Below are 10,432 nucleotides of genomic sequence, written 5' to 3' on the forward strand. Positions count from 1 at the left end.
TAAGGCTTTATAGTGCAGCGTTATCTAATAGTAGCGTTGCATACACAAGTAGCTTCCGGCAGCCCAGCGTCCTGTCCCGTACATGTCGGCGCTCTTATGCGAGCGTGCTGTCTACCGAGGGGTTCTCCGTCCTGCGGCTCATGGAGTCCTTTAGGAGTTAGTTCTCCGTAAAGGAGGAGTCTGTCTTTACACGAGCCACGGTCATTTGCTACTTGTAGCTCTTTTGGTGTTTGGCCTATCATTGGTCTTTGCCTATATTGGGTTATTTGGCAGTAAGCGTAATTTTTGCGTGTCGGTGGGTGGTTTGACTTAATCTTGCGGTTTAAGCAATAGGTCTGGGCTAAGCGGCGCAGTCGAGCGAGGAGTGACAGCGAAGGTGAGCAGACGGCGTTGTGGGCCACGATGGAGGTTGGGATCGATTGTTCTGGGATTTGTGCTTTTGGGCTCTCTGTGTTGCTTGAGTACCTAAGTCGGTCCAAGGGATTTGCATGGTGGGCTCTCTGTTTAGGAAAGTAGTATGTAACATCTGCGTGTGTCTCCACAATCTCCCGAGGCGGAGCCGGCATCGAAGGTTACGGTTCCCGAATCATTGGAGACGGACCGACTACACGAGCAGGTGCCTGACATGGATGCTGACCCCGGAGGCGTGGCACGGGAGGCGAGCGGAGCCGCGTTAGGAGGCTGGGGGCAAGGATGAGTCCAGCATGTGGCTATTGGGGTAGGGGAAAGAAGAGGTCAGCGTCTACTTCTCATGGGTATTACTGTCTGTCTGTCTTGGTTTTTTTGTAACTCACTGATGGCGCTGCATCAGCCTGGCAGGTCACAGCGTAAAGCTCGAATCGACAAGGTTAGCAGAGTGAAGAAGTCAGAATGGGGAAGGTTCGCTGTTTGCTAGGGTATTTGTGAGCACCCGGTCGACTTGGTTTTATTGTTGCTGCAGATGCATAGTAGGGAGCTGGACACCGAAGGGATGAGGCGAGCGGAGCGTTGCGAGAAGGAAGGTCGGCACACAGCGACGGAGGGAACGTGCCCCTGTCGGCGCCTATGTGCCTAGCTAGCGCTCTGTTTTGAAAGTGTAAAGCGACTTGCAAAACTACATGCAAATCGGAAGGTCTGGCCTGAGGTCATCAGGCAAGGTGGGTGATGAACATCAACCGTAGCAGCAGTTTATTTTGAGGTGTAGAATTGTTGGAGCAGGTGACTGCTTCCAGACACAACGGTTGTTTCTATATTTCTGGTTTCTAGGCGCCACGGGCGATGCTGGCCGCAACATCTGGCGTTAGACTAGAAGCGAGCGGAAGGCCAAGGTGCTTCCGAGGCAGGTGTCATTGCGGAAGAGGTCAGCGTTGACTGGCGTGATGCTGAGCGATGGCACTCCGTGTTTGCAGATGATGAAGAGGATCTGGGTGACTGCAGTGACATCTCAGGTAGCCTATGTGGTCTGTTTTAAAAGATGGTTTCTGACCCCCAGCCCTCTGAAAGGCAAGTTGAGGGCCAAAGCTATCTTTGTGCAGGTGATGGGCTGGGTGGGGGAAGCGCAGCAGGGGCGGGCAGGCGTTCTAAAATCAGCGTAGCGGAGAAGGCGGTTTGAGATTATGCACGTACGGGCAGAGAGGGCACGGGGTTCTTTGTGTAAAACACGACTGTCTACCAGGCAGGGCAGGTCCAGCCTGCGTCTATGTTACTGTGTAGTCTTTGTAGTTCGTCTTGTGTCTCATACCATACCTTACTCACGTCATGATGTCTCTATTCTTCTGTGTCTGGCGGGCACATCGCAATACCCAGGGTCTCGTAAGCGTCGGCTCATCGGCGTAACGATAACAGAGTCCTTCCTTTCTTGAATTAAAGTTTATCATGTGGATCAGTCACACGTATCTTGCGTATCAGAAGTTTACGGACGGTAACTTATTGCGATGGCGATTAAGAAGGCATCAGCATTGCCGCTCGAGAGCCGTCTGTTTTCCCAGAGTCTCTTTCTGCAACTTGTTCCCTGCATCCTAACATTCTTAGGTATTTAAGCCTGGCTTCTCACACCTCCGTCATCCCAGTTACGGACATATCTTTTTTTATATATCTTGATCACTGGCGATGGTATTTGACTTGTGGGGCTGCCGTAGGTTCTTCCTCACGGCCCCATCGATCTTATCGCCCGTTGGCATCTCTGGGCCGGGACTCATTCCTTTTGACAAGAGTTTTTCTTAGATATCTGGGTGACGTCATCCGTAGCGTTTGTGCGCAGCGTCGGTCTGCGTGCGTACGCGTCCGGGTTGGAGCCGCTTCGCCTGGGGGCATAGCGATGGTAGAGTCCGGGGAAGATTAGCACGAAGAGCGACGGTTAATGTTAATACGCCTAGACTGTTTTGGCAAAGGCGGTACGGCCTATTTCCAAGCGACCGGCCATCGGCAGCAGGCAGGACGACCATTTCTGTAGCGTTTGGCGGGTGCCGAGGGGATGACCGGAGCTGTCTGGGAGACTCGGCTTGAATGCTAGAGTGCTGCTAGTTGAGCAAATGGAATCTCAAAGGTGTTAAGGCTTGTATATGTAGGGCTTAATATTTGAGTTACTTATTTCTTTTAATGGCAGGGTGTACTTGGGCTCTAGATGGTATTGCCGAATGGGAACAAGAGTAGCGGAATCGGTTGATCTCTCGCTCGGTATCCGGGTGACTTGTTCGATGTCATTGTTTTTGCAGGTGCAGAAGCACCAGCCGTGCGAGGCGACGGTGAGGTGAGCACCATAAGAACACGGGTCAGCGTGCGGTGTTAGAGGGAAGATGTGACCGGTAGCTGTATGAGTCGATTGCGGTTTGTGTTTCTTTGTCTGAAGGCGTGAGGCCATGTGGGATCTGGGCACCGAAGCTGACTCGGGCACGGCGAGCGATGACTAGCGGGCTGGCGTAGCCATTAGTTTTCAGGTGTCTTATTGTGGGTGAAGCTATAAACACGCCTTGTTGTTAGGGTTTTACAGGCGGTACTCACAGCTCGACGTGGCAACCTGAAAACAGCAGAGGCAGTGCTGGAAACCGGCCAAGGTACAGGAGGAGGAGATGGGAATCGGTGCGGGCAGGCTCTCATTTTAGGTAGTATCTCTGCATCTGTTATTCGCTTTTTTTTTTTTTGCATATGATGCATGTAGTATCAGAGGAGCGAAGCAGTGCTTTGAGCGGTCCGAGAAGGCGAGGTGGTCGCGGGCCTGTTTGTGCCCGAGAGTAAAGTGTCGTGCTGCAACTCGACGAAGCTTTTCTTTTTGGTTTGGCAGGTTCTGCGGAGGCCGCATTGGGAATCGGATGAGCATTTGAGGCGAGCTGGGTAGCGGGGAGGAGGAGCACGGGACCGGTGACTTTTCACAAGCACAATGGTAATTTTGTGTATCTGAGCATTTTAGTGCCACAAGGAACGACGGCCGCAGCCTCCGTCTCTGGAATCGGCACGGAGCAGGCGAGTGGAACGCCACGGCGCTTCCGAGGATGAAAGCGGTGCGGAAGAGGTAGGCGTCTGCTGTTGGGATGCTTACTGCTGGTGGTGTGGGAATTTTTTGCAGATGATGAAGAGGAACTTGGGGAATGTGGGGAAAATATCAGCTAGCTGATGTGTATTTTCTCCAGGATGGAATCACGCTCCTGGCTGTCTGCCAGCTGAGTTGAGGGGCTGGCACTTGGAAGGGGGCAAGGAGACAAGGTTGGCCGTTGCAGGAAGGGGTATTAAAGGTAGCGCAGGGGAGAGGTATGTCTGGGAACAGTGCCCTCCAGGCAGGTAAAGGGAGCAGGTTTTTCTTTGGCACAATGCCAGCGTGCGTCGGGCAGGGCAGTTCCAGGCTGTGTCTGTTGTTGAATGGTCTGTGTCGTGTCTTCTGCGTCTTACACCTTTGTTTGGTCTCGATGTCGTCTTTGCACCCAAGGAGGGCGGTACGTGCCTCGGGCACCATCCCTAGCATCTCGAACGCTTTACTCATTGGCATAGTGCCAATCGGGCGCTTCTTTTCTGGCGATAAATGTGTGGCGTGGATCGGTCTGGCGTTTCGACGTTTCCGACGGTCCTCTTTTGCGGCATCGCTTCTGGCTGCGTGAGCAGCTCCGTTCTCTTGCCGTCCATTTTAGTGCACAGGGGTTTCTTCCCTGCATCGTTACGTTCTTAGGTCTTGAAGCCGGCCTCGTTGCGCCTGCATACTCTCAGTTTTGAAAATAACATTGCGTTACGGGCCGTGACGTTCCACTCTTTTACTGGGGCTGCCCTAGAGGCTCCTCACATAGCCGTCACGGTGGTCTTGCTCGACGGCGTCTTCGGTCCGGGTGTTGCTCTTGTTGCTGAGAGTTCTCTCTCGTCTGTGAGGCATGTTGTTAGTAGTGTTCTGTGGAGTGTCGGTGTGTACTTGCGTGTGTTTGGCCTGGAGCTGCTCTGCCCGGGGGGCGTAGAGTCAGGGGGCTGGTGGAATAGCGATAAGCGTCTGTGGCTAATGTGTTGCTGTGCCTAGACCGTTGAGGCGAAGGCTGTACGGTCATCTTGTACTGAGTAGCTGTCGGCAGTGGGTGAGAACGAGAATTACTGTAGTGCTTGGCAGGTGCTAAGGGGATGAAGGTAGATGTCTCGGAGACCACTAGAGTGCTACTTGAGCAGAACGAATCTCAAAGGTGTTAAGGGTTATATGTGTAGGGCCTGATATTTGAGTTACATATTTCTTTTAATAGCAGGCTGTGGTTGGCCTGTAGATGGTATTGCTAAATAGGAACAAGACCTCTGGAATTGTTAAGCTATTGCTCAGGATCCAGGTGACATGTTCAATACTAATTATTTTCAAGATGCAGAAGGATGAGTTCTCCAGGGACACGAAGGAGAAATGAGGTCAGTGCTGTAAAGAGGGTGGGTTGGTGTGTGGTATTAGAGGGCACATGAAACTGGTAGCTATTTAACTACATTATGGTGTTTCTAACTTCTTTTTTAATGTGAACGTTCCAAGCGAGGAGCTATGTGGGATATGGGCCCAGAGCTGACTTGCACAAGGTGAGCAGGGATTGATAGGCTGAAGTAGTGGTTATTTTTCAGGGGGTGTGTGGCTGGTCCAGGCATAAGGGACGCCTGTTGTTTGCGTCTTAGAGATGGCGCGTAAGCCTGAAAGAGGCAAGGCAGACTGATGAAGGTGGGGCGGGCGAGCTGTCAAGGTAAAGGAGGGTGAGACGGGGATCGGTGCGGGCAGGCTGTGGTTTCGAGCAATATCTCAGCATGTGCCTCTCTGCTTGGGTTTCTGCAGGTGCCGTATGCAGGCTCAGAGGGTTGCCGCTGCATGTCGACGAGCGGTCCCGGAAGGTGAGGTGGTGGTGGGCCAGGTTGGCATCTCATACCCGAGTATTGTATGGCAATGGAGTTGCAGTGTTTCTCTTAGGGTTTGCAGGTTCTGCGGGGGCTGCCTTTGGAAGTGCAGGAGCATTGGAGGTGAGCTGGGTAGTAGGGAGGTGAAGCGTGGGGCTGGTGTTTTCTTGCAAGCGCAAAGGTAATTTTGTGTCTCTCGGTATCCTAGGTGCCGGAAGCGGTGACAGCTGCAGCGTCAGACTGCAGAATGGGCAGGGAGCAGGTAAGCGGCCTGCCACGGCGCATGTGAAGTGGCAGCTGTTTTGGGAAAGGTCTGTGTTGACCGATGTGGTGGTGACTGTGATGGCATTGGTTTTGTTTTGCAGAGGGTGAAGAGGAACCTGGCGACAGCGGGCTGAGTGTGGTTTTCCTTGTCAAGGATGGATTCAGCCTCACGGCCGTCTGCAAGCTAAGTTGAGGCTCTAGTGCTGGAGAGGGGTCGGGGGAGGGAGGGTACAAGGTTGGCCATTGCAGGAAGGGGTTTTAAAGGTAGCGCTGGGGAGAGGTCTGTCTGGGAACAGCGCCGTCTGGTCAGCTAGAGGGAGCAGATTAGTCTTCAGCTCGATGGCAGCGTGCGCCGGGCAGGGCGGTTCCAGGCTGTGTCTGTTGTTGCGTAGCTTGTGTGGTGTCTTCTGTGTCTTACACTTTTGTTGGGTCTATATGTCGTCTTTGCGCTTAAGGTGGGCAGGGTGTGTCTGGGGCGGCAAATGCCTCGGGTGCCATTCCTGGCGTCGAAACACCTGTACTCGTCGGCATAGTGCCAATCGGGCGCCGCTTTTCTGGCGTTTAAAGCGTGCGGCGTGGATCGGTCTGGCGTCTCGGAGGTTTCCGGGCGGTCCTCTTCTGCGGCGACGTTTCCGGCTGCGTGAGCAGCTCTGTTCTCTTGCCGTCCATCTTAGTGGACGGGGGTTTCTTCCCTGCATCCTTTACGTTGTTAGGTCTTGAAGCCGGGCTCGTTGCGCCAACATCCTCTCAGTTTTGAGAGTAACTTCGTGTTACGGGCTGTGACGTTCCTCTCTGTTTTGGCGGCTGCCCTAGAGGCTCCTGACATCGTCATCACGGTGCCGCAGGTGGTCTTGCTCGACGGCGTCTTCGGTCTGGGTGTCGTTCTTGTTGCCGAGAGTTCTCTCACGTCTTTGAGGCCTGTTGTTTGTAGTGTTCTGTGGAGTGTCGGGGTGTGTGTGTGCTTGGCCTGGAGCCGCCCTGCCCGGGGGGGCGTAGAGTCAGGGGGTTGGTGGAATAGCGATAAGCGTCTGTGGCTGATGTGTTGCTGTGCCTAGACTGTTGAGGCAAAGGTTGCACAGTCATCTTGGACTGAGTAGCTGAGGTACTAGAGGGAACATGTGACTGGTGCCTATCTGACTACATTATGGTGTTTCTAACTCTTCTTTTTATTTTTTTCTTTATTTAATGTGAAGGTTCCAAGCGAGGAGTGATGTGGGATATGGGCCCCGGAGCTGACTTGGACAAGGTGAGTGGGGACTGGTAGGCTGAAGTAGTGGTTATTTTTCAGGTGGTGTGTGGCTGGCCCTGTTCTGAAGAACAGGGGTTGCTTATGTCTTACAGGTGGTGCGTAAGCCTGCAAGAGGCAAGCCAGACTGACGAAGGTGGGGCGGGCGAGCTGTCAAGGTAAAGGAGGGTGAGACGGGGATCGGTGCGGGCAGGCTGTGGTTGCGGCCAGTATCTCAGCATGTGCCTCTCTGCTTGGGTTTCTGCAGGTGCCGTATGCAGGCTCGGAGGGTTGCCGCCGCACGTCGACGAGCGGTCCCGGAAGGTGAGGCGGTGGTGGGCCGGGTTGGCATCTCATAGCTGAGTATTGTATGGCAATGGAGTTGCGGTGTTTCTCTTAGGGTTTGCAGGTTCTGCGGGGGCTGCCTTTGGAAGTGCAGGAGCGTTTGAGGTGAGCTGGGTGGTAGGGAGGTGAAGCGTGGGGCTGGTGTTTTCTTGCAAGCGCAAAGGTAATTTTGTGTCTCTCGGTATCCTAGGTGCCGGAAGCGGTGACAGCTGCAGCGTTGGACTCCGGAATCGGAGGGGAGCAGGTGAACGGCCTGCCACGGCGCATGTGAAGTGGCAGCTGTTTTGGGAAAGGTCTGTGTTGACCGATGTGGTGGTGACTGTGATGGCATCGGTTTTGTTTTGCAGAGGGTGAAGAGGAACGTGGCGACGGCAGGATGGATCCAGCGGGCTGAGTGTGGTTTTCCTTGTCAAGGATGGATTCAGCCTCGCGGCCGTCTGCAAGCTAAGTTGAGGCTCTAGTGCTGGAGAGGGGTCGGGGGAGGGAGGGTACAAGGTTGGCCATTGCAGGAAGGGGTTTTAAAGGTAGCGCTGGGGAGAGGTCTGTCTGGGAACAGCGCCGTCTAGGCGGCTAGAGGGAGCAGATTAGTCTTCAGCTCGATGGCAGCGTGCGCCGGGCAGGGCGGTTCCAGGCTGTGTCTGTTGTTGCGTAGCTTGTGTGGTGTCTTCTGTGTCTTACACTTTTGTTGGGTCTATATGTCGTCTTTGCGCTTAAGGTGGGCAGGGTGTGTCTGGGGCGGCAAATGCCTCGGGTGCCATTCCTGGCGTCGAAACACCTGTACTCGTCGGCATAGTGCCAATCGGGCGCCGCTTTTCTGGCGTTTAAAGCGTGCGGCGTGGATCGGTCTGGCGTCTCGGAGGTTTCCGGGCGGTCCTCTTCTGCGGCGACGTTTCCGGCTGCGTGAGCAGCTCTGTTCTCTTGCCGTCCATCTTAGTGGACGGGGGTTTCTTCCCTGCATCCTTTACGTTGTTAGGTCTTGAAGCCGGGCTCGTTGCGCCAACATCCTCTCAGTTTTGAGAGTAACTTCGTGTTACGGGCTGTGACGTTCCTCTCTGTTTTGGCGGCTGCCCTAGAGGCTCCTGACATCGTCATCACGGTGCCGCAGGTGGTCTTGCTCGACGGCGTCTTCGGTCTGGGTGTCGTTCTTGTTGCCGAGAGTTCTCTCACGTCTTTGAGGCCTGTTGTTTGTAGTGTTCTGTGGAGTGTCGGGGTGTGTGTGTGCTTGGCCTGGAGCCGCCCTGCCCGGGGGGGCGTAGAGTCAGGGGGTTGGTGGAATAGCGATAAGCGTCTGTGGCTGATGTGTTGCTGTGCCTAGACTGTTGAGGCAAAGGTTGCACAGTCATCTTGGACTGAGTAGCTGAGGTACTAGAGGGAACATGTGACTGGTGCCTATCTGACTACATTATGGTGTTTCTAACTCTTCTTTTTATTTTTTTCTTTATTTAATGTGAAGGTTCCAAGCGAGGAGTGATGTGGGATATGGGCCCCGGAGCTGACTTGGACAAGGTGAGTGGGGACTGGTAGGCTGAAGTAGTGGTTATTTTTCAGGTGGTGTGTGGCTGGCCCTGTTCTGAAGAACAGGGGTTGCTTATGTCTTACAGGTGGTGCGTAAGCCTGCAAGAGGCAAGCCAGACTGACGAAGGTGGGGCGGGCGAGCTGTCAAGGTAAAGGAGGGTGAGACGGGGATCGGTGCGGGCAGGCTGTGGTTGCGGCCAGTATCTCAGCATGTGCCTCTCTGCTTGGGTTTCTGCAGGTGCCGTATGCAGGCTCGGAGGGTTGCCGCCGCATGTCGACGAGCGGTCCCGGAAGGTGAGGCGGTGGTGGGCCGGGTTGGCATCTAATAGCTGAGTATTGTATGGCAATGGAGTTGCGGTGTTTCTCTTAGGGTTTGCAGGTTCTGCGGGGGCTGCCTTTGGAAGTGCAGGAGCGTTTGAGGTGAGCTGGGTGGTAGGGAGGTGAAGCGTGGGGCTGGTGTTTTCTTGCAAGCGCAAAGGTAATTTTGTGTCTCTCGGTATCCTAGGTGCCGGAAGCGGTGACAGCTGCAGCGTTGGACTCCGGAATCGGAGGGGAGCAGGTGAACGGCCTGCCACGGCGCATGTGAAGTGGCAGCTGTTTTGGGAAAGGTCTGTGTTGACCGATGTGGTGGTGACTGTGATGGCATCGGTTTTGTTTTGCAGAGGGTGAAGAGGAACGTGGCGACGGCAGGATGGATCCAGCGGGCTGAGTGTGGTTTTCCTTGTCAAGGATGGATTCAGCCTCGCGGCCGTCTGCAAGCTAAGTTGAGGCTCTAGTGCTGGAGAGGGGTCGGGGGAGGGAGGGTACAAGGTTGGCCATTGCAGGAAGGGGTTTTAAAGGTAGCGCTGGGGAGAGGTCTGTCTGGGAACAGCGCCGTCTAGGCGGCTAGAGGGAGCAGATTAGTCTTCAGCTCGATGGCAGCGTGCGCCGGGCAGGGCGGTTCCAGGCTGTGTCTGTTGTTGCGTAGCTTGTGTGGTGTGTCTTCTGTGTCTTACACTTTTGTTGGGTCTATATGTCGTCTTTGCGCTTAAGGTGCGCAGGGTGTGTCTGGGGCGGCAAATGCCTCGGGTGCCATTCCTGGCGTCGAAACACCTGTACTCGTCGGCATAGTGCCAATCGGGCGCCGCTTTTCTGGCGTTTAAAGCGTGCGGCGTGGATCGGTCTGGCGTCTCGGAGGTTTCCGGGCGGTCCTCTTCTGCGGCGACGTTTCCGGCTGCGTGAGCAGCTCTGTTCTCTTGCCGTCCATCTTAGTGGACGGGGGTTTCTTCCCTGCATCCTTTACGTTGTTAGGTCTTGAAGCCGGGCTCGTTGCGCCAACATCCTCTCAGTTTTGAGAGTAACTTCGTGTTACGGGCTGTGACGTTCCTCTCTGTTTTGGCGGCTGCCCTAGAGGCTCCTGACATCGTCATCACGGTGCCGCAGGTGGTCTTGCTCGACGGCGTCTTCGGTCTGGGTGTCGTTCTTGTTGCCGAGAGTTCTCTCACGTCTTTGAGGCCTGTTGTTTGTAGTGTTCTGTGGAGTGTCGGGGTGTGTGTGTGCTTGGCCTGGAGCCGCCCTGCCCGGGGGGCGTAGAGTCAGGGGGTTGGTGGAATAGCGATAAGCGTCTGTGGCTGATGTGTTGCTGTGCCTAGACTGTTGAGGCAAAGGTTGCACAGTCATCTTGGACTGAGTAGCTGAGGTACTAGAGGGAACATGTGACTGGTGCCTATCTGACTACATTATGGTGTTTCTAACTCTTCTTTTTATTTTTTTCTTTATTTAATGTGAAGGTTCCAAGCG

At 54.5% G+C, this 10,432-nt stretch overlaps 1 long non-coding RNA gene across 1 annotated transcript; it reads left to right on the forward strand.

Moving 5' to 3' along the window:
- Window positions 1-1,080: 1,080 nt before the first annotated feature.
- On the forward strand, window positions 1,081-3,471 carry LOC148056487 (uncharacterized). Its single transcript, XR_015703119.1, has 5 exons — window positions 1,081-1,136; window positions 1,246-1,427; window positions 2,694-2,728; window positions 2,959-3,032; window positions 3,386-3,471. It is a non-coding gene; the product is annotated as an uncharacterized LOC148056487 (long non-coding RNA).
- Window positions 3,472-10,432: the final 6,961 nt, after the last annotated feature.

The sequence above is a fragment of the Nipponia nippon genome, unplaced genomic scaffold (genome assembly GCF_047370975.1).
Source record: "Nipponia nippon isolate SJK-2023a ecotype South Korea unplaced genomic scaffold, ASM4737097v1 scaffold_133, whole genome shotgun sequence".
Classification (NCBI taxonomy): Eukaryota; Metazoa; Chordata; class Aves; order Pelecaniformes; family Threskiornithidae; genus Nipponia; species Nipponia nippon.